This window comes from Coptis chinensis, chromosome 2 (genome assembly GCF_015680905.1).
Source record: "Coptis chinensis isolate HL-2020 chromosome 2, ASM1568090v1, whole genome shotgun sequence".
NCBI lineage: Eukaryota > Viridiplantae > Streptophyta > Magnoliopsida > Ranunculales > Ranunculaceae > Coptis > Coptis chinensis.
Genome location: NC_141457.1, coordinates 65,840,008 through 65,864,930, shown reverse-complemented (window position 1 = coordinate 65,864,930; position 24,923 = coordinate 65,840,008). Strand labels below are relative to the sequence as shown.

Sequence of the window (24,923 nt, the reverse complement as noted above, 5' to 3'; positions counted from 1 at the left end):
TATGTTTTCAAATTATTTAGGATTGATGACATTTGCAGTCTTGCTGAGAGATTTTACTTTCGAGATTTCAGTGATCAAGAGTTACTTATATTGAGAACTTAGCTGCGGCATTATGAGATTAATGTTTTTCGTAATTCTGTTTTTTATAATATGTCCATGATGTCTGAGCTGTGTAGAAGATTAGTTGAAACTGGAAAGTCGAAGTCCTACCACTTGATTAATAGATTGGTTTGTCTTGTACTTACTCTTCCCATATCTACAACAACTACAGAAAGGGCGTTCTAACTTATCAAAACACAGTTTCAAAACAAGATAGAGGATGAGTTTCTTGCAGATTCAATGGTCATCTACATTGAAAGAGATTTTGCTAATGATATTGATCTAGATTTGGTAATAGATGATTTTGACCCCCGCAAGACTGTAAAATATCGTTTAAGTAGTTTTGCTTTTTAAATAAATCTGTAGTCGAACTTGACTAGATGTTTTGATGAATTAGTATATATATTTGGCTACTTGTGAATTCTGGTGTTTTAGTTGTTTATTTGGAATGTGTCTATTATTTTTTTTGTTTAAGACTCTGGCTATTATTGCTTAGCTCGGAGAGAGTTGAAATGTTGGATCCGCCCCTGTGCGGAGGCCCCTTCAGAGAATGAACTATGTTGTTTGGAAGACCTGTTAGAAAAATGGATTTGCACAAATCCATTGAGATATGAATGAGTAATTTGTCTCCCAAGTTATCCCACATTGAGATGAAAATGGGTTTCTCTTGAAACAGTACGTAAAGTGATAAAAACCTTTTCAAAATGATGTACTAGTTCGAAACAGTGCATTATGCCGAAAAGGTGTGACCTTTCGGAATGTGCATTGGTTCGAAACAGTGCATCATGCCGAAAAGGTGTGACCTTTCGAAATAGGTACTAGTTCGAAATAGTGCTTTATGCCGAAATGGTGTGTCTTTTCGAAACATGTGACTTTTCAAAGAGTTGCTTACTTTTTCCCAAGAGTCACTGTGTTGTTTCGAAGGGGCATCACTCACCAATAAATAGTGGATGAATTTGGAGAGAAAGACACACCATATCACACAGAGTTCTGATCTTTCTCTTTTCCCTCTGTTCTTAGTCAAATACTATGTTATGTTCACTGAGTCTATAGAATTGAAGTGCTAGCTTTCTATAGAAGGAAATCTGTTCTATCTTGGGAAATAGTTTTCCATCAACCTTCAAGCACTGTGAGAGGGAAAATCTGTCTTAAGGACATAGTGAATCTTCACTAGGCTCGGATTTAATCATTGGTAAATTAAGTTCATTAGTTGAACTAAAAGGTTTGTTTGTTTGGTGAACTAAATGTTTGTTCATGATATATTTGTTATATCAATTTGATTTTCTTGTTTATTTAACAATAAGTATATTTTTGGAATAAGTTTCCTACAAGTCCATCATCCAGGTTTTTTGTGATGTGTGTCAGGTGTGGTGTTAGGTGTGGTGTTATTGTTAACGATGTGTCAGCAGTACCAATTGGATACACACACAAGGTATTTTTGACAGTACCTAGGGCGTTCATCTGGTGTCTGCTTATCTCAAGGGGGAATTTTCCAATTTTTTCTTACAATGATCAGTCGTAATGTACTTCTGCAATATTTTTTGTATTTGCTTTGTATGTGTTCAATTAAATTTGTTTAATCATGTCTTGTAATAGGTTTTTACAGAATTTAAAGATTGTTAGTGATGAAATGGATCGATTACATGGCTCTGATTTGAAGAGCTTGTTGAGAAACAGAAAGCTTTACTTGGTTTTGGATTTGGACCACACATTACTCAATTCAACTAGGCTTATTGATCTCTCCTGAGGAGGATTATTTAAATAACCAAATAGATTCCTTGCAAGGTGAGATCTATTTAACAACTTTCCTACCTGCTTGTAAATTTCTCATTTTTTTATTTTATTTTGTATTGTCAATTCTACCTGTTTGTATGAAGGGAATCATTATGAACCTATTATTTTGAACTGAATATCATTGTATGTAAAGATATCATGAAACATTCAGAATTCTTGGCGTGTTTGGTTGATAGGGAAATTATTAGGAAAAAAACGTACATAGGAAAATGCAATGACCGAATGTTTTTCGCTGCAATATCTCTGACATCTAAAAATACCATTAGTTTCTGAAACTGAACATCTGATAGTGCTAGTTACACATATTGCATCTTATGGCACTGATTTTTGAAGGCATTGATGATAGTTCAGGATGAATCTCATCAGCTACTATGAATTTCATTTAGACCCCTTTTTATAATTAAAATTTCAATCAGATTAGTAAACCATAACTATAAAACAGCTTAAAGTATAGGACAAGATTCTGTACCCGTATCCAAGTCCCCAAATGTTTAAGACTGCCGTATTCCATATCTACTATCCATGTCATAGTGTCAGTACTCGTCCTTGTCTGGCATCATGGTTAATAATTCTTATTGGGTTGTTAATCTTATGCCTTTATTTGTGGTATCAACAAATAAGCTATGAGATTGAATGAATTATATTCCTTTATGGGTTGGATGAGATAGCTGTATTGCAGCTTGAATTCGTTAAACTGATGCTCAGGTGGACTTTATCTTGCCCACTCATGTGGTACCTACGCTTCAAGCATATCTAGTGAAGCTTGATCGTTCAAACTGCTTCGAGCTTCAACTGCCCTTGTCCTAAGGGACTAAAGCATTTTTTTTTTTTTTTAATTTATTTTTTCTTTCAATTTTTCATGTTTTTACCAATTGGAGGCCATTTAGCAGATGTACTTGTGGACCTAAGGTCTTCACACATTTTGTTTTACACTGTTTTTCTTGAGTGGTTAATATGTCTTGTAAAATCAGATTCTCTAAATCCCTTTGGTATTATGTATATGAATGCTGTTGTTTTGTTTATTTGGTTCATATGTAACTTTGGCTAACCTTCTGACCATATTTCATCGTTGGCTTAGTTTACACTCTACCGAAAACTTGTTCTACAAATTGCAACTTACACTTTCAATAACTGGTTTTCATGTAGAAGTTTGCTATACTGATTCTTTTTAATCAAATAATTGTGATATTGATGCAAAGACGTAAAAAATTGAGTTTCATGCAATTTGTATTTTTGGAATGAAATCGTACATTTCTTGACTATTGCTCATTCATTTAGCTTTATTCATTGTTTGTACTTAATTGTTACTGCCGATTAGCAATTTAATAACGGTAGATATTCCAAAAGGGAGCCTTTCCAAGTTGGACAGGATGCCTATGATGACAAAGTTGAGTCCCTTTGTTCGAACGTTTCTGAGAGAAGCCAGTAGCATGTATGAAATGTATATTTACACAATGGGAGAAAAAGCCTATGCATTACAAATGGCAGATCTAGTTGATCCAGCAAGAGTGTACTTTGATTGCAAAGTAGTTTCTCAAGCTGATTGGCACCCAAAAACATCATAAAGGTCTTGATGTGGTACTCGGTGCAGACGGTGTCGTGGTCATTCTTGATGACACAGAATTTGTAAGTTCAATTTCTTATTAGTTATAACCTTTGGACGACAAATTTAAGTGCTATTTGTCTTTGCTTTTGTTTAGCTCGTTCTTCAGTCTAACTTGTTTCATGGCGTCCCTGTCATACAGTTGGTCTCTGCTCAATTAGTATTTATGTACTAATTTACTTTTAATCGATAGATATTTTTGTTTAATTAGTGAAGACTCTTGCTAGCCAACAATAATGTTGGAGCAGTATTTATTTTTGCATTAAGCGTGTGGATCACTGTGGTTATGCCGACATCATCAATCATTAATATGAGGATATGACTTTTTGACTGTAACATTAACAAACACCTTCGTTTTTTTTATTATCACGGTTCCCCACATCTTCCAGGTGGTCTTTGTAAATGTGTTAATTAATCAGGGCTTTATAAATGTGAACAAGGTTGAAGGAGAAGGGATTTATAGATTGGAAAGACCGAGTTCGTTTGGAGTGAATTGCCTACGTATCTATCTCTCACTACTGGGGGGAGAGTAGAATCAGGTCTGGCGTAGTTCATACAGGGGGTATTTATAGTTGTTGAACATGAAGATCCACACAACACGTGTACTGATAAGCACAGATATATGGTTGAGATTGAGAAAAAGTGTATGAATGGTGTTGGTATGAATTACGTAATGATGAGGAGTGGTTACAGTGGTTCGTAATTTGCGGTAATGGATTGTGTAAGTATGGCTTTTGTAATGATTATATCTAGATGATGGATGATGTCATGAGATGAAGCGTTCTGCATGATGAGGACGTCCATTCGACCTGCATCACCTGGAGCGAGCTAGTAGAACGAACATCTTAGATCGGGTAATGATGTCGCTGCTTGTAGTACGAACTATAGTGGACCATGTTTCGACAAAATATGATCAAAACACTAAGTGGTGACGAAAGAGGTGAATAACGTAGAAGAGTAATGAGAAAAGTGATGGTGATTGAATGAATGATGAGACTGTACCTTTCAATTTTCTACGTACCCAAATTATCGATGAGATCAAGTCTCAAGAACGTAGTTCTGTATGAAAAATAGTTTGGTATTTATATGTGTAGAGTAGAGATTTCTTGTAGCTCAAGTAATCGTAACTGAATATGACTCTTAATTGATAATTATCTCTTTGATAAGAAATGAATCTGGACATAAATTAATGTACATAAGTGGCAAGCCATGTGGTTAGGGTTCAACCTTAGACACATGAGTTAATGGGTCTGTACATCAATCCATGGTTTGCAAATTGGGCTTTAGCCTATCGATTAAACTAATAAAGTGGAGACCCCTACTAATAGACGTTTGTCACGTAGGTGGGGGTCGAAATACCGCCCCCTCTTTGGCATATGAACAAAATTCATATGGCAAAGAAGAGAAGAAAAATCAAAGAAAAAATGGAATAAGAAAAGAATGAGCGGAATGTATAACAAAGTGTCGTGTGAATGTAAACGATAGAAAAATGGACTGTCGGGAACAAATCGTGAATTATTGTGAATGAAATAATGTTAAACTAACTTATATGGGATGCAATGTAATTAAATGAAAGATGGCGGAAGTGAGAATTGAAATGGGTGGCACAGAAAAAATTGCAAAAGAAATTGATGACAAAAACTGTACTGAAATAATTACGTAATAATAATAAAATTGATTTTGACGACTCATGCCAGTAGAAGATTTATATTAGGTTAGATAGTGAAAATTAAATATAGGGGCAGTTTAGTAATAATAAGAATAAAAGGAAGTTAAATACGAATTGGATTCAAAGGGGAAGATTTTAGCAACTAAAACTGGATGCCAATTTCGAATTAGATAAGAATTTGGATTAGATAAGAGTGTGGAATAGATAAGAATCCAACCAGCAATGTAAAACTAGATCGAAGAAATATTATATAAACAGTGGCTAAGCTCTATAAACTGCGAAGACGTTTATGCATAGACAACGAAATAGTTAGTACAAGTGGTGAAGTCGATGCATGCAGGGTAATCTTTTTTCTCTTGTTCGTATTTGCCTCTTCTCAAAACGATAGGCGTTATTTAATCAAAACGATAGGCATTATTTAATCAAAACGATAGGCGTTATTTACAGTAGCTTGGCAAGATACAAATGAACCAAGAATTAATGGCTTTCATCTATTCAGAATATCACAAGATCACTATTTTAGGCGTTAAAAATACTCAAATGTTTAACATAATTCATACGGTCATACCATATTTGTTTTCGGCTAAAGAACTCATATTATACTGAATATATACAACAAATCTGAATAAACATGGTGCACATGACTATGACTTCATTGGTCGGCATGAACATGGGGGTTACTTGGGTTTCATACCTCATCGATTAATTATCACATCAGAGATAGAGAGAAAACAGGGCTAATTTTGGCTATCTTTTTTCTCGTTGCACCTGTTCTCTTCAATAACTTCCAATATTCAAACTTTATCTTTCAAGAACGAATCTAAAGCAAAAAAGAGATGAGATCTTTAGAAGATGAATTGTATCCATCTAGTGGAGCTGTTTTATCTGTTTTATATGTATTTTTCCTTATATGGTGCATATATTGTTTACTCTTAGCTAATGTCTATGTGTTGCGTGACTTTCCAATTCTTTCTATTAGAGATTGACACTTAATACGATGTAAAGTTCATCTAGCTCTTTAGGATATTTAGATTAGCACTCTTAGCTAATGTCACTTGTTCAAGTTTGGTTTTTCAGTTTGTTACTTCGCATGATCATCGCTTTCAGATAACTATAGTCATGTTCAAGGCAGCACTAGAATAACAACAGTCACTCACTTGCTCTGTCTTTGCACTAAACAGGAAGATGGTGGGCACCAGATAAATGACGAAAAGTGTTTTATTTATTTATTTATTTTTTTTGTTTTTTTTTCCGCAGGTAGAAACGACTATATTACACGGGCGAAAGATAATAAAAAATAGTAAGAATTTTTGAAGATTGTAGACTTGGTGATGTGGAAAAAAAGTGACAGATATAGCGAATACACGAGGCCGCGGCATAATCTAGTTCAGGATAGAGCAACTTCAAATTGGATCGGCTAGGATATTAAGCTTAAATTATTGGGTTTCGATCAAAATTAAATTTGGCCTGCAGAAAAAGACGAACAAAATGGAGAAAAGTGCGGAAAATATGACAAAGAAGTGTCGAAAACAGATATATTAGTATTTTTGTTATCAGTTATCATAAAATTTTGGTTAAGTCTGAAAGATTGACGAAAAGTTATTTTCGTTTTGCCGCAGGTAGAAACGAAGGTGTTATACGAGCAAAAAGTCCACGAAGAAAAGTTTTGATTAATGTCTTAGAAGAATTAAATAAGCTGACAAAAATGTTTGCTAAGAAAGTTCCGCTCAGAAGATTGTCTTAATGCTGTAAACGAAATAAAGAAGCGGGAGAAAAGTTTCACTCGGAAAATTTTGGTAAGAAAGATTGGCTCAATAAAGCTGTTGGAATGATTCACTCTGAAAGATCGTCTCGTTGCATTAGAAAAAATAATGAAGTTGTCGGAAAGTTTCAATTCGCTCGGAAAGATTCGCTCAGAAAAAGCGGCTCAATGCCTTACAAAAAAATAATGAAACTGTTGGAAATGTTCAATTTGCTTGGAAAGATTCGCTCAGAAAATTTTTCGTAGAAAGATCGGCACAATGCCTTAGAAAAATAATGAAACTGGCGGAAAATATTTAACCGAAAGCGCTAAGCGAAGCGAATGCAGATTTCAAATAAAAAAAACGAAGATTTAATCGAGCGACCGTAAGACAATTGACATAAACATTAATTAGGTAATTATATGAATGTAATACTATAGAGCAAAAAATTCTTTTGATGAAAAATAAAAATAAAGTATAGGTTTGCTATTGAATATTGTTGTTGTGTCAGATAATATACCTATGGAAAACTAACAATGTTGTTGATTTATGTAGTTGAAATGAAATAGAATGAAATGCCCAATGCTAACTTAACTTGGTAAAATTAGACTAAGCAAGCGTAAAAACGTAAAAACGTTCAAACATAGACTGACGAAATTAAACGTGGTAACTTGGGCGGAATTTGTCGTAGCGATAGTAACGTACTAAGTGAGCATAAAAGCGTTCAAACTTAGACTGATGAAACTAAACGTGGTAACTTTATCAACGAAGCTAAACGTGGTAACTTCGCCAGATTTTGTCGTAGCGATAGTAATGTACTAAGGGATTGTAAAAGCATTCAAACACAGACTGATGAAGCTAAACGTGGTAATTTAGTCAGATTTTGTTGTAGCGGTAGTAACGTACTAAGCGAGCGTAAAAACGTTCAAACTTAGACTGACGAAGCTAAACGTGGTAATTTCGCAAGATTTTGTCGAAAGGATAGTAACGTACTAAGCGAGCGTAAAACTATTCAAACTTAGACTGACGAAGCGAAATATGATAACTTCGTCAGATTTTGTCATAGCGATAATAACGTACTAAGCGAGCATAAAAGCGTTCAAACTTAGACTGATGAAGCTAAATGTGGTAATTTCATCAGATTTTGTCGTAGCGATAATAACAAATTAAGCGAGCGTAAAAACGTTCAAACTTAGACTGACGAAGCTAAACGTGGTAATTTCGTCAAATTTTGTTTTAGTGATAGTAACGTACTAAGCAAGCGTAAAAGCGTTCAAACTTAGATTGACGAAGCTAAACATGGTAACTTCGTCAGATTTTGTCTGAGCGATAGTAACGTACTAAACGAGCGTAAAAGTGTTCAAACTTAAACTGACGAAGCTAAACGCGGTAACTTCGTCAAATTTTTTTGTAGCGATAATAACGTACTAAGCGAGAGTAAAATGGTTCAAACTTAGACTGACGAAACTAAATATGGTAACTTCGTCAGATTTTGTCGTAGCAATAATAACGTACTAACCGAGCGTAAAAGCATTCAAACTTAGACTAACGCAGCTAAACGTGGTAACTTAGTCAAATTTTGTTGTAGCGATAGTAACGTACTAAGCGAGTGTAAAAACGTTCAAATATAGACTGACGAAGCTAAACGTGGTAACTTCGTCAGATTTTGTCGAAGTGATAGTAACGTACTAAGCGAGCATAAAAACGTTCAAATTTAAACTGACGAAGCTAAATGCGGTAACTTCGTCAGATTTTATCGTAGCGATAATAACGAACTAAGCGAATGTAAAACTGTTCAAACTTAGACTGACGAAGCTAAACGTGACAACTTCGTCAGATTTTGTCGTAGCGATAATAACGTACTAAGCGAGCATAAAAGCATTCAAACTTAGACTGACGAAGCTAAACGTGATAACTTTGTCAGATTTTGTTGTAGCGATAATAACGTACTAAGCGAGCGTAAAAGCATTCAAACTTAGACTGACGAAACTAAACGTAGTAACTTCGTCAAATTTTGTTTTAGCGATAGTAACGTACTAAGCGAGCGTAAAAACGTTCAAACTTAGACTGACGAAGCTAAACATGGTAACTTCGTCAGATTTTGTCAGAGCGATAGTAACATATTAAACGAGTGTAAAAGCGTTCAAACTTAAATTGACGAAGCTAAACGCGGTAGCTTCATCAGATTTTTTTGTAGCGATAATAACGTACTAAGCGAGTGTAAAAGCGTTCAAACTTAGACTGACGAAGCTAAACGTGTTAACTTCGTCAGATTTTGTCGTAGCGATAATAACGTACTAAGCGAGCGTAAAAGCGTTCAAACTTAGACTGACGTAGCTAAATGTGGTATCCACAAATAAGTTGCAATAGAATCAGGATGTCGTACATCATAACGTGGATACTGTACAATACTGATAGATGTAAAATTTTATGCAATTTGTTGAATTAAGTACAGATAAACGACCATTCTATTATCGCGAGCTGCATATTAACATTCAAAATGGCTAGCGACTAACTTAGAATAATTAATCAGAACTTAGTCACCCCCAGCTGAAGAGTTGTGCATATACCACAAATGACGGTTTTGTACTCGCCCATATTATTTGAAGTGTCAAAACCCAAACATAGAGACCTCTCAATTATGTCTTCATTCAGCTGCAAGATGACAAAACCAAGACCGGAGGCAGACTTATTATGCAAACTATCGGTGTAAATCTAGCAATCAGCTGATATATCCGATAAATATTTCAAGTCATCGCTCTCGGGAGCTAATGACAATTATGGATCGTCATTTTCCTCATCGAGTAATGCGTTCGACATAGGAATATCATCAATAAGAAAATCAGTCATTAGCGAAACCAAAGTTTGTCTCTGTTTAATTGTATGAGTGTCAGAGACAATGTTGTAAGCGCTAAGGTAACTTTTACATTCTGTGACTCAATTCGTAGACATTGCGAAAAAAATTACGCAGCGGATAGTCAGTATAAACTTCGATGATTCCTTCATGGAAATAAGCTTAAAATGTCTGGCAGTAAGAAACAAGGCCAATGTAATTTTCTCAATGCAAGAATGCCTTGATTTAGCTGATATAAGAGTCTTGCTAACAAAGAATATGAGACGACTATCGGCACTATCAAACGACAATGAACAATTATGAATTGGAAATATTTTGCTGAGATTCGTGAAAAGTAACTAGTGCAAAGTCCGTATTTATCGTCTTGAACTCATGGGTAACCTTTACGAATAACGAGAATCTAATCATCACCACATAAATGATCCCACACGCAACTATATGTGTTACGTTGAGGTGTTACAGATACAACACTATTTTCGAGAACTCGTAGATTACCGAACGTTGGGAACAATGGGAATCTCATCCTTACCACGTAAACTATCCCACACGCTACGATGTTGTTGGCGTGTGTTATATTGTGGTGTGATAGATGTCACATCATCTTTTAGAGGAATGGTTCATTTTAGACGATGCTTGTAGTAACTGTTCTATTTCCGATCCGTACACGCTTGAACTTTTGAAGAAGTGCTTCTCGAGGCATTTGACTTACATTATTCGCATCAAAGGATGGAGAATCGTCAAAGGCAATAACGTCACACTGAATAATTTGGCACATTGGTGGAACGATAGTAGGGTCGCATGCAACTTGATTAAGTGAAAAGTTGTCTTGGCGGATTGCTACGGATAACTTACTGATGAATTGGAAATTAGCTTTCTCACTCAAAATGCCTTTTTCGCTAGTTCCCCACAAATAGGGCCAATTATGTTTCGACAAAATATGATCAAAACACTAAGTGGTGACAAAAGAGGTGAATAACGTAGAAGAGTAGTGAGAAAAGTGATGGTGATTGAGTGAATGATGAGACTGTACCTTTCGGTTGCCTACGTACCAAAATTATCGATGGGATCAAGTCTCAAGAACGTAGTTCTGTATGAAAAATAGTTTGATATTTATATGTGCAGAGTAGAGATTTCTTGTAGCTCAAGTAATCATAACTGAACATGACTCTTAATTGATAATTATCTCTTTGATAAGAAATGAATCTGGACATAAATTACTGTACGTAAGTGGCAAGCCATGTGGCTAGGGTTCAGCCCTAGACACATGAGTTAATGGGCATGTACATCAATCCATGGTTTGCAAATTGGGTTTCAGTCTAGTTGATTAAACGAATAAAGTGGAGACCCCTACTAATAGACGTTAGCCACGTATGTGGGGATCGAAACAGACCACTTGCATGAGGCGAGTTGCTTATGAAGCAAGCTAGGAGGTGGAGGACATGAGGTCAGTAGGATATTTCTGCTTATGTTGGACGCGCGCCTGATATTCATTAGATGTTAATATTACTCCCTCACACAGCCCCATCTCAGTAGGTCGCTTTATACGGAGAAGTAATCTACTGAGAAAGAACGGTGACACATGTCTAGCATATGTGAGAAGGTGAACGTTTGTGAACAGAAATATCCACCATGTGGGAGAGCTCGTTTTGTATCGTATAACGAACTGGAGCTGGATTCTAGCAGGCACGTGATTGGCACATGGAAGAATCTGTGTAGTTGTGAAGAGAAAAATCACCTCCTCGTTTTCTGGGATTTTGAAAAGACAACTCTGTAGGGGGCGTGTCGTCTAGAGTATAGGGGCAATCATGATATGCATCGAGAACTGAAGGGTCGGCTGTATAAAACCAAATTTGGAGATCTGAAAAGTCATTTCTTGTTTCTCCTCCAGCAAAAATGCAAGGCTAGGGTTTCTTAGGTTAGTGCTTCTGCCATTGTTGCTCGTCATTTTTCTTCTGCCCTTGCTTTTTGCATTCAGTTGGTAGGCCATTTATAGTTTTACTTGTTTAGGATTGATACTTGCTAAGGAAAAAAGAGATGTCTGACTCTGACGATACTCGATCTGAGGAGATTTGAGAAGTATCGTTAAGTTGTGGTTAGTATGAAAAAGAGAGAGAGAAGTCAGTGAGGTGTGAGAGTGAGAATGAGAGTGAGAGTGAGAGTGAGAGTGAGGATGAGGATGATGTCTGATCTAATTATATGGTTGCTGTAGCTAGCACTTCAAGTCACGACGAGGGGTGTCTTCTAGTGGGCTGCCCCCTAGGGTTGTAAATAAACGTGCGGTGAAGACTTTCGCCGATCTGAGGGAAGCTTATGGGATAAATGTAAGTGACTTGGAGATAAACGAACTAGGAGAGAAAGCAAACGTGTTCAGTGAGAGGTACACGCCGGCGAACTACACAGTAGTAGTCTGCGAGGGGCAGCTGAGAGCTAGTATGAGGATACCGTTCTCGAAGCTAGCTTGTGAATTTTTGAACTTTTGTGGGAAAGCACCCTGCCAGTTCGTGGGTAATACCTGGTAGCTGCTTAGGGTGTTCGACCTGTTGAATGCGAGTGGTGAATATCACATAGGGGTCCCTGACATTGCTGAGCACTTCTCTGTGAAGCGATCTCGGGCTCATAACTTTAGCTTTCAAACACGAACAAGAAAGTATGGCATGCTGGATGGTGTGAGTAATGAGGCGTGGGAGAGAAGGCCGTTGTTGGTAGCTGGGAATTATTGTGCCATAGGATTGGGTGTAAACACTAGGGTTTGTAACTTTTCGGGTGGGTATTAGTGTATTGTCTTATTGGTTTGATGTTCTGACTGTTGAGTTTGTATTTGAACTGCTTCTTTGCTGTTTTTGCAGAGGTCGATATCAAAAAACGAACCAAACGTGGGGTGATAGAGTCATTTGCGAAGCTTACTCTAGTTCAGAAGCAGGGGAAACTTCCCGAAGTAGCGAGCTACTTTGTATAAAGAGGAGGTTGCGCGATCAGGGAGAAGAGGAAAAGTCATAAGAAAAGGGCTCGGGGCCTAGTTATCCGTGAAGCTTCCAGTGAATCAGTGATGGAGACTAGGGAGGAAAGAAACCGAAACCGTCCTGGTCACCAGCGACCCGCAGGTGGGGCTTGAGCCTCTGGGGCTGGCGGGTAGAGTAGGCGACCTGAAGGGGGAAGGGGGTCCGGTAGCGCTTCCTTGGACTTAGACGAAATCCATTTCACACCTCCCGAGCGAAGCAGATCGCTAAAGAGGAAAGCTGATGTGGCTGAGCCGAGGGTTGCTAAGGTTGCAAGGGCGGCGAAGCTTATTGTTGGTGGTAGCTCCTGTGCTGTTGGCGAACGAGTTGGGAGTAAAACCTCTCGTAGCTCCAGGTCAAGGACTGCGCCCGACCTAAGCATCTTAGACCTGGAGACCTTTAGAGTCTGTCAGAGCCAGCCACCAGGGCCTCGAGACCACAGCTCGACGGCGAGGTTGAAGGTCCTGAACAAGGCGAGTGGGAAGTTTGTCGTGGCTGATGATGACTTGGACTGCCAAGTGGTGTATGTGGACGACTAGGGGGTGCAGCAAACGGTGAAAAGAATTGACCGTCAGGTACAAGTCGAGTAAGATTGCAGTCTGCATGATTGATCAGATAACTTTGGATGGTAACCATGAGGAGCTGGATTCCAAGGACCTAGCTGAAAATCTGAGGTGAATGGATCTTGCCCACTATTTGGTAAGTGACGCTCTACAGGGCTTACTTATTAATTCTTGACTTGAACTTCAAAGATTGACTGCTGTTGTATTTTTGCTTGTGTAGCTTGTGAATGGATACTAGAAGTTGAAGGAGATCGCTCAAATCGCTGAATCAGAGAAGGAGTCCGTAACCAAACTGAAGGATGAGTTGAGGAATGTCCAGGACGTGCATGCCATTGACCTCAAGGAGCTCGAGGAGCTAAAGAAACAGCACTAGAACGCTTGCTTGGAGAAGATCTTGATGAGCACCGAGCTGGAAGGAGAAAAGTTGGAGCTTAGTGCTATGAGGGTGGAGCTTGACAGGGTGACGGGTTATGCCCAGCATTGTAAGGATGTCGCTCGGAAGGCTATTGAGGCTTATCAAGTTCTAGAAGCTGATTATCTCGAGCTAGAGGCAGAGTACAAAGCTTTCAAAGAGGAGCATGAACGCGGGGCTTTCAGTACACCAGTGTTACACGTACTGGGAGATGCATGTGATGCTCCTATCTTACTTGCAACTACTCTGGAAGTCATTGAGTCCCATATTGATCAGGTCGCTCCTGGTGTGGCTGTGGAAGTGAATGTTGCTGGTACCTCAACTGTTGCGGGTGATCGAAATACCGTGGAAGGCGACCTAGAGCCCTTGTCCACTGAGAATTTGTCTGCTGTGTCTTGAATTGGTGAGTTGTGAGTGTTTTTTCCTTGTTATGATCTTGTAAGTTATGATACATTAGAGTAGGTTTCCTGGGGAAACCTGGGCAGCTCCATTTAGATATTGGTTTGTCTTTGTTGTACTTTGAATGCTAGCAAACCGAGTTGGGTTTTCTGGGATGTTAATTAATTAGGGCTTTATAAATGTGAACAAGGTAGAGGAGAAGGGATTTATAGATTGGAAAGACCGAGTTCGTTTGGAGCGAACTGCCTACGTATCTATCTCTCACTACTGGGGGGATAGTAGAATCAGGTCTAGTATAGTTCATGCTGGGGGTATTTATAGTTGATGAACATGAGGATCCATACAACACGTGTACTAACAAGCCCAGATGTATGGTTGAGATTGAGAAAGAGTGTATGTATGGTGTTGGTAGGAATTTTGTAATGATGGGGAGTGGTTACAATGGCTCGTAATTTATGGTAATGGATTGTGTAAGTATGGCTTTGGTAATGATTGCATCTATATGATGGATGATGTCATGAGATGAAGCGTTCTGCATGAGGTCGTCCGTTCGACCTGCATCACCTGGAGCGAGCTAGTAGGACGAACATCTTAGATCAGGTAATGATGTCGCTGCTTGTAGTACGAACTGTAGTGGACCACCTGCATGAGGCGAGTTGCTTATGAAGCAAGCTCGGAGGTCGAGGACATGAGGTCGGTAAGATATTTCTGCTTATGCTGGACACGCGCCTGATATTCATTAGATGTGAATATTACTCCCTCACAGTCTTGTTTCAGTTCCATGTATGGGCATGGTAGATCGTCAAAGGAAGAAAATTGTGTTGTCGTGTATGATATTAACTCCCTTTAATATACAAGAAATTGGTCCCAAGGCCCATTTTGGATTCAAAACAACCCTAGAGGACAGAGTTTTTTTTTATAATGACTCACAAAACCATTTTCATCAATGAAATAACTCGCGGACCTAATTTTTTTATTTTAATAACCCTTAAGGACAAAATAAGTTGGCCCGATTTATTTTATATTTCTTAAATACCACTTTTACCCTTTCTTGTTAATAAACAAAATTACGGGTGAGAAAACCCAAAACCCCTTTCTTCTCCAACTGACCAGACTTTTTGATTCATGACGCACCTCATCAAACTACAAATTGAATCTCTTCCATGTTTTAATCAAACGAAATTACGAGAGAGAAAACCCAAAACCCCTTCCCTGTTTTAATCAAACGAAATTATGAGAAAAAAAACCCAAAACCAAAGTTGGGAAATAGACGAAGTTGTGCGAAGCTTCGTTTATTTTAAAGAAGTTGAATAAAGATGACAACCATTATCCAAAAAATCAAAGACATCGAAGATGAAGTACCACGCCATTATCATTTTATTTTATTTTAATTTTAATTTAATTTATTTTTAATTAAACCCTGGTGGATCTTTAGCTCAAATGGGGGAGCACTTTGGAGATATCTAAAGGTGATGGTGGTTCGATTCCACCAAGATCCTCTAAAATTTTAATGTTAATCAAACAATGATTGTTCATTTTTTTACAATTGAACACATATTGTTCATACCTACTTTAAGTATGAACACGTATTTGGGTATAAACATTTATTGTTCATATCTGCTTTGGGTTCATATTTTTTTGTTGGTATGAACACATATTTTTCATATCTGTTTTGGGTATGAACAATCAATGTTCATATATGTTTTGGGTATGATAATTTATTGTTCATATATATTTTGGGTATGAACAATCAATGTTCATGTCTGTTTTGGGTATGAACATTTATTGTTTATATATGTTTTGGGTATGAACAATCAATGTTCATATCTGTTTTGGGTGTGAACATTTATTGTTTATATCTGTTTTGTTCATACATATTATTCATAGCTAATGTTCATAATTTGGGGTATGAACAATTATTGTTCATATCTATTTTGGGTTCATGTTTTCATAGTCACAATCAATGTTCATAGCTTATGTTCAACATGGGTAGGTATGAACAATCAATGTTCATACTTATTGTGGGTATGAACAATCAATGTTCATAACTGGATCAATGTTTATACATGGATAGGTATGAACAATGCTTGTTCATAGCTCAAATAGGTATGAGCACTCATTGTTCATAGCTAATGTTCATAATTGGGGGTATGAACAATCAATGTTCATAGTTATTGTTCATGCATGGATAGGTATAAATAATCATTGTTCATATCTATTGTGGGTATGAACAATCAATGTTCATAACCGGGTTGTTTCGGTTGGGTCGGGCCGTTTATTTTTTTTTCTTTAGGAGTATACTTGACCTTTCATCTACCCGAGCCGTTGTTATTTAGCGTCAAGGGTAAACTTAAACTTTCAACCACCCGGTCCTTGTGAGTGATTACAAAAAAAAAGGTGTCTTCTAAAGTTCTTTTTTCGGCAGATTTGTCCTGTAGAGTCGCTTTCTGTTTAATATAGCAGATAGAGAGAAAGTCCCCTTAATAGTCTCTGACAGGCATCAATGGACAAACCGAATACTAATAGAACAAAGATAACACAAATTGCTCACTGGGACCATGTCATATATGTGTGTGTGTGGGAAAGAAGATGGATAAGTGCGTAATGGGCAACTAATGCTATCTTATTATAAGCACTGGTGGAGATAGCTGATGTATTGTGTAGCTGAACATTGAACGGTTGAGATAATTAATTTACTTTATCAGGTTTTGTGGAATACGCTGACATACGTGTTAGCCTTTAGTACTAGAGGAGCTCAAATCCATATTTCCCAAAAGACAATTATGAGCGTGGGCCTTTCGAACAATTAACTATAAATTTGAGCTTATTCATATTTTTTTATGAAAAGAAATTTGCGTTTATTATTAGTGCACTTGTTTTTTTTTTTTGGCAAAATGTGAATATTATATATAATAATAATAAGCTTACAATAGGGGTTAAGCACCACCCGGGCTGGATTAAGTTCCCACTATGCGTGACATCCCGAGTTTGCACAAGGGCTTTGATAAACTAAGTGGTTACCTAATTAGGCATTGCCCAACTAGTAACAATCATGCGTACTAAGTAAAGAAAATTGGTTGGAAACTACCAAGTTGGTTAAAAACCCCAACAATTTCCAGCCCAAAACTGAAAAGCCCAACGAAAAGCCCATAGGACCAACGGGTCGGGGAGACCAGATCTCCAGCTTCTCGACCCGAAAACCTTCACCCTTGTTGTTGGTTGCCCCACCGTAAGCAACACCCTTGTGGTCATCCATGCACCAAGGTAATTGCCAAGAGTGTCGGGCGTATAATTGCAGCTACCATCTCCTTCCGGTCAGTGCCCATGTGAAAAGCACAAGCCTAACTGCAGTTTCTGATGGTGGTACAATCGCTAAATGTCAATCAATTCTAGACTAAAACCGTCGAAGCTAATCAGCTGAGATTCCCGTCCTCAAACCATCGAAGCTTTTCAGCTGAGATTTCAGTCCTCAAATCGTCGAGCCTTATTAGTTGAGATTCCAGTCCTCAAATCGCAACACCCTCACAAATCGAAACGCACCGAAGGGAATTGCCAGCAGCTCCGCTATATCACATCAGACCACCTCCAGATTCCAATGGGTTTAGCACACAACCACACAGTCACCGGAATTACAAACAAATCATGTTCAAACCCTGATTTTGGCATCTACGCATAGTGTGTACAAGGTTATGCCGTCACAATACTTTCAAAGTTCATCAGTCAAGATAACGAGTTTTGCAGACCCATCAATCCATCTCCTCCCGATAAGAACAATTGCGGAAAGTACAAGCCAAATCTGCAAATCAATTTGTTGTTTCAAGCCAAATATAAATAAATCAAGTCCCAAACTTAAGCCTTCAAAGCTTCACAACCTGCAATCTCAAGTTCTCAAACCTAATCCATCATCTTCTCAACTCAAAACTCCAAACAGAATTACAAGAAGCTCCATACTACATCACAACTCAAACTCCTCCAAACTTCAATGAATTAAATGGGTAAATTAACTTATCCTCTCAACCCATGCAACTATGAAAACATATTTGTTATCTTCTTCTCCCCATCACTACAATGATGGCAATGGGTACTAAAATCGAAGGTAGTAAAGACAATAATTAACGAGAAAGGTAGAACCTTTACCCACATAATTACTGCCACCATTTAGAAATCAGAACGAATCCAGCAATCTTCAGTGAGAATCTTCTCAAATAGAGATGCTTTCAACTCAGATCTGTTCTTGGAACCATAATCACAAGAATGAGAGGGAGATTTCCGGCGACGGTGCCTTTAGAAGGCAGCCGCCGCCAGTGGGAGCTTTCTTAGTGCACTTGTTTATGTAATGGTAAATGGTAAATTTCCTGAAGTACAAAAAACCAAAAGTTCAAGATACGTGTAATGCTCGTATTTTTAAATACGTATTTTTCTATTTAATTAATTAATTAAATTATTTATTTTAAAAATTCGTCGGACCGGACTCGGGATACGTGGGCCTGGTTTTGGGCCGAAGTTCGTGTTGGGCTTGGGGTTTCGACCCAAGTATATAAACACTTTTTCTAGAAAATAGGGTTCAGAGAATAATAAAATAATGAAAATGGAGGCAGAGAGAAGCTGGTTTGCTGGAGCGTTGGAGCGCGACGAATCGGGCTAGGAGGATTCGTCGAGCTGTTCATACAGGTGAGTAGCTATTTTGCTATTTCACCGGATTTGTAGTTTACACACATCGGCGTATATTGTTTCGTTTTTTATACTATTCATTATCTGTTGTATTGGACTTCGTGCCATCTGCTTTATGAAACTTTATTGAATTTCGGATTTGTAAGTAAACCGCTAAACCGATAACCTGCTTGATCATTGCGTTTTTGAACCGCCGAATCGATAATCGTGGTCTACACCGGCCGACATTGATATTGGTGTTAATACTTTTAGTTGAACTGTGGATTTGGTTGATATTCGTTGGTTGAAATCGGGCTTTCGAAGCTTTTAGAGGTCGCGTCAATGGCGGCATGAGCCCAGACGTCCCCGTCATGCCTTTTAGATCTTTGGTGGTTGTCGCTTTTTGTAAACCTTTTTCTGTGGTGCGTGGGCTGTTTTTTTGTTGGGTTGATTGGTGGTTGGCGGGAGGCAGATGGATTGGGGTTGGATTAAGTTGTTGGTGATGGGGGTCGTGAGTGAGTGCTGTTGGGGGCGATTTGGAGCTCGGAAAATTCATCAATGGCGCCGGTGGGTGGGGCTGTTTTTGGTTTATTGGTTGTGTTGTTCTGCTTTGTTGTGTTGAGTGTATTGTTGGAGGTGAGTGGGGGTTGAGTGGGCTGTTGGAAGCTTGAGGCCGGCCATTAATGGCGGCAGTAAAGTTTTTAGATCTAGTTTGGAGGTAGGAGGTGGAGTTAGCAAATCGAGTTGTTGGGTGTATTAAAGTTGGTGGGTTTTCGATTTGTGGCATAACCGATGTGTTGAAAGGGGAGGACGATCGGTTTGGTGGTGGCGGTTTTAGTCAGCCGGAGGAGGAGAAATGGGTGAGAAGATGACCATTTCGATTTGGGCTGGGGCTTGGGCCTTGGTTGGTTCTTTGGGCCGGAATGTTTTGTTTTGGTTGGGCCCAATTGATTTTAAGTTGTTTGGCCGAAATTTCAAGGGTGGTTGGCCGAAATTTTAGTTTTAGTTTATGTGGGCCGAAATCTAATTTAAGTGGTTGGGCCCTTTTCTTTTTGTTTTGAAATTTTTGGACCGAACCACTTAACTGTTTTTGGGCCCGTTTCTAATATTGCTTGGGACCAGTCCATTGGACTTAAAATATATCTAAATGGGTCTTCCAACGTTTAGACTTTCGGGTTCTAAGGTTTGGGCTTGGCCAGTTGGGTCCGAACCATGACCGTGGTCATGAGCCCATGAGTCATGCACCTTTGACCTTAGCCATGAACCATGGCTATGATCATGAACCTGTCGAAAATGGAAACGACAGTTTGACTTTGACGATGACAGTTTGACTTTGACTTGGACAGTTTGACTTTGACCATCGATGGTTGACTTTGACCTTTGACCATGGACGGTTGACTTTCACCTTTGACTTTGACGATGACAGTTTGACTTTGACCATGACATGTTGAGTTTGACCTTGACCATGAGGTGTTGACCTTTGACCGTTGACCGTTGACTTTGACTATTGACTGTTGACTTTGACCGTTGACTGTGAATGTTGACTTTTCCAGTTTTTCATATGTTTGTTTATATGGACAAATATAGTAATAATGTATTGTCGGATATTGTATAACTTGGTTGGTCATTATCTAATTTAGATTTGACGTGAGTAGTGTGCAAAATATATATATATTGGGCTTTGATTGTGGATTGTGGACTGTTTAATTGTGCTACGTTTTATGTTGTATATTGTAGGGACAAGCCATAAAATAAAATGGTACGGAAACCTGCATAATTTGGTTGTCATTATCTAAGAAAGATTTGACATTGATGTTGTGTATTTTTGACACGTGACGATATTGAGATGTTATATAATCTGTTGAGATATATACATTAATGCAATATTTTTGGAGGTATTTATATAAACGCTCCATTATTATATGTGTGAGATGCTACTATGAGGTAGCATAGTATTGATGAATATTTGCCCACGGGAGTGTGGCGTAGTGCAATAATATATTGGCACGTGAAATAATGAAAGTGGCTATGAGATATAATTGAGATATTTCTAGATATTATGGCTTAGTGCAATAAGGTAATTGACCTGCACGTGATATAGTAGAAATGTTTATGAGTCATTAATGTATGACACCTGAATAAATTACATAACGAAAATCCTAGAACCCCGACTACCACAACTCATGTGATTGGCCCTTCCGGGCTTTTGATTAATCCGAATGGCCTTCGGGCGGACCATTCCGCGAAATTTAATAGTGGCTTAATTATTCCGTTCGCAAAATAGAACGATGATCGCATAATATTTTATGCCGAATAGTGGCGGCAGTGCTTACATAGATTTGGCTTCCGTGGTGAGGATTTACGGTGTCGCGGCATCCCGCCGGGTGGTTACGCACGGAGTGGCTCATTATGTAAGGGAGGCATGTGGATGTACATGTTCGGCGTTGGTTGCGATTGTGGTAGCCGGGAAACTAGGTAAGACATAGATCTGACGTGATTTTAGGGACACACAAAGAAAGCCTGAAATAATCTAATTATGGTAATATGTTAGTTAATGATGTATCTTTAGATAGATGATTGTATATGCTTGGCTGGTTATAGTTTAGTTAGAACCTAAGGCGCCTCGATGGAGGAACTACATGCCTTATTTATTATGTGTATAGTTTGTTGTGTGGTTAGTGGGAAGTTAAGGCGCCTCAGTGGAGGAACTACCTGCCTTAAACTATTATTCTTAAGGATGTTGTTTTAGTTATTGAAAGTTAAGGCGCCTCAGTGGAGGAACTACCTGCCTTAATTATTATGTTTAAGGATGTTATATTAGTCGTTGAAAGTTAAAGCGCCTCGGTGGAGGAACTAACTGCCTTAGGAATTGGGTATATATATGTATAAGTATATGATGTATTTTTAGAGCTACTCACACCAGCATTTTATAATGCTGACCCGATTTGCATGTTTGCTTATCGGGTGTGTTCATTCAATGAACATAGTTGATAAGTTTTGACAGGTTTAGTGTTGAAGAAGAGTGGTTGCTGCTTGTGGTTTGCGTTAGCGTTGCATCTCAGGATCTGTTTTGTTTTCCCTTGAGGTGATATAGAATTTCAGTCTAGACAATGTTTTTGTATTTCATTTGTAAATTTTAATAAGGAGTTATTGAAAAGAGATTTGTAACCTAATCTTATTTGTAAATTTTTGTAATGAAGAGGACATTTGTTTAATTGAAATTTTTATTGGTTTTTTTATTATCCGCATATTTGAAACTGTTTATGGGTTTTTGGGAGTGGAGAGTGCGTCACACCTCGGAAATCGAAGAGTCGGGGACAAATAATGTTTTTCCGAATTCTGTCGAAATCCGGGGTGTGACAATACGCCTTGAATCTCTCTTAAACAAAAATATTTTACTAGTGCTTACTTAGATCTTGACAAGACTTTTTTTTTTTTTTTTTTTTTTTTTGGTTACTAACTTTTAGTTCTTTAGCTTCAACTCGATTACCGACAACAAACTTCATGTTTAACCTTTTCTAGGTATGGAGCAAGCATAGGGAAAACCTAATTCTTATGAAAAGATATCATTTCTTTGCTTCAAGTGGTCGCCAATTCGGTTTCAGATTTAAATCTCTTTCAGAATCAAAGATTGATGAAAACAAGGCTGAGGGTGCTCTTGCAAACATTCTTAATGTTCTTAAGCGAGTCCACCAGATTTTTTTGATTTGGTATATTACTGAAGATTTTTCTCTTTCTTTTTTTTTTTTTTTTTTTTTTTTCTAGGTTACATTGACACTCCGAATCAGACACGGAAAAGAATTGTTGGACACGGCAACATATTAAAATTCGAAATAAATTACATGCAATATGTGTCCGACACAGATACGTGGATACGTATCCGACACGAAGTTTTTTCAAAATATGGCGTATCCATGTAACCTAGGTTTTTTCCTTGTTTAAATAAGGCCAATTCTATGTAAGAATATTTTTCACTGCTTGATGATTTTTGTGGGAGCATGATGCTGATGGCATGAGCAGAGACGATGGTTTATTTGGCTTGTGAATAAGTAAGAAGTACAAACTTAAACGCAACCTTATCAAAAAAAAAAATTTAAACACACAATGGTATGTTAAGTTGTGAACTAACAATGTTTCACTTGAGTGTTAAAACTAATTATCAATTCCTGGTAATTATGTATGCGTCAATAAACATGAGGGTAGGGGTGCAAACGGATAGGTTCAGATTCGGATATGTCTGTATCCGAATCCGAATATGAAAATTTATACCGATATTCGAATTCGAATCCAAATCCGACGGATATTAAAATATTTATCCGAATCGGATATCGGATAATATCCGATCCGAAAATTAATATTAATTAAAATTTTATTTGCTTTGAATAATTCATTTTACCACTATAAAAACTATTATAAATATATATATTTGTCATTTATTATTATTATTTTGTTATTATAGTTTTATATTATTAGTTTATGATTTTATATAATATTTTATACAATAATAAATAAATAAATAAATTATATATAATAACTATTAATTTTTTAAATCGGATCGGATATTTTCGGATGCTGATATAACAGTATCCGAATCTGAATCCGATATCCAAAATTTTCGGATAATATCCGATTTTTTGAATACGAATTCGAATATTTAGATATCTACTTGCACCCCTACACGAGGGGGACTCATGCATTGTCTTGTGTTTTGATTGGTTTATCAATGCGACCCAGAGTTGGGTATCATCTCTACGATAACGTATCCACATGTATTAATCACAATCCTTCCCAATTTTTTCTAGGTGCTGAAAACTGTAAGACAAGAAGTTCTGAAGGGCTGTCAGTAAACTAGTTTTCAGCAGGGGCTGGAAGACGGGAGAGATTTCCCAGAATTAAAAGCTTTGGGAGATGGCAGTGCAATTAGGGGCCACATGTTCTACAAACCTTGATTCATTTGTAACACACATGGTCTCCGACGGAATCGGAACAAACAAAGCTAAATTCGGCTACACAAAGATAAAAGTTCTGGTTCACCCATTTGGATCGAAGTGGCTAATTAATTTTGGAAACGTCAATCTGAGCAAAATTTTGCAGTTGATCCCATTCAGAAAAAGTGATGGATACTGTAAGTACCCTCTGTTCTACACTACAGAGCACGTGTCCACATGGCAGGACGTCTTACTTCAGCTCGTCCCACAACATCATATCGTACCAACGACCCAACATCCAGGTCATCACCAGCAGCAGTTACAGCCATTCATAGAAAGATATTAACTAGCACAATCTTGGAGCTCAATTAACGCCACAATCAAGGAAACATTAACTTTGTAACAGCATATTAATGGCGAATCACCAAGATAGCATACAAGGTGGATTTGCAATCCATAACGGTTCAAGCACACATCTATTAATAGAGAGAGATGAACTACGTAAGGCTTGATTCAAGTTTACCCCGATAAACTTGATACGTAGGCAACTCTTATCCCAAGAAGAGTGCAGCTATTTCCTATCCAACAAATCATCAGGTCGTAATCCCAAAATAACCAACATCTACATTGGCGCCGTCTGCCGGTTCGTTTCCTTAAGAAAAGAACAACCACTCTTTTCTTAAGCCCACGAAGCTGGTTAGAAAAACCACAATGGAACCCAACCTACAAGCATTGGCAGACCAGATGAAGACACTCCAAGAAGCCTTCATCACTTTGTAACAAGAAAACCAGACAATGCGAGAGTAGGCCAACTCCAACGCCAACAATGGCACCACAGAAGCCGGGGAGCACAACACTATTGCAGCCCTAACCAAGACCACCAATCAGCGTTTAGAAGACTTTGCGCAAAAACTAGAGAAGTCAAGCGAAAGAGCCAGTGCGATCCAGATCGCTCAGAAGATGCTAGAGACGTACAAAGCATCACCATTCATCCAAGATATCCAAGACAAACAACCTCCTTCAGTGTTCATCCAACCAAAGTTCTCGTTGTACGACAGTACCTCCTGCCTAGGCGAGCACGTAGCTCGCTTCAGCCAAATCCTAACACTCTACAACCATCCTAACTACGACTACCTGAAGTGCAAACTTTTTCAAGCTAGTTTAAAGGACAAAGCAATAGACTCGTTTTACACACTCCCTCCAGATTCGATCAA

The 24,923-nt window shown here is 38.0% G+C and overlaps 1 pseudogene; it reads left to right on the top strand.

The window, feature by feature from the left end:
• The first annotated feature begins 1,453 nt into the window (after positions 1-1,453).
• LOC147517226 (RNA polymerase II C-terminal domain phosphatase-like 4) lies at positions 1,454-23,898 on the top strand (annotated as a pseudogene).
• Positions 23,899-24,923: the final 1,025 nt, after the last annotated feature.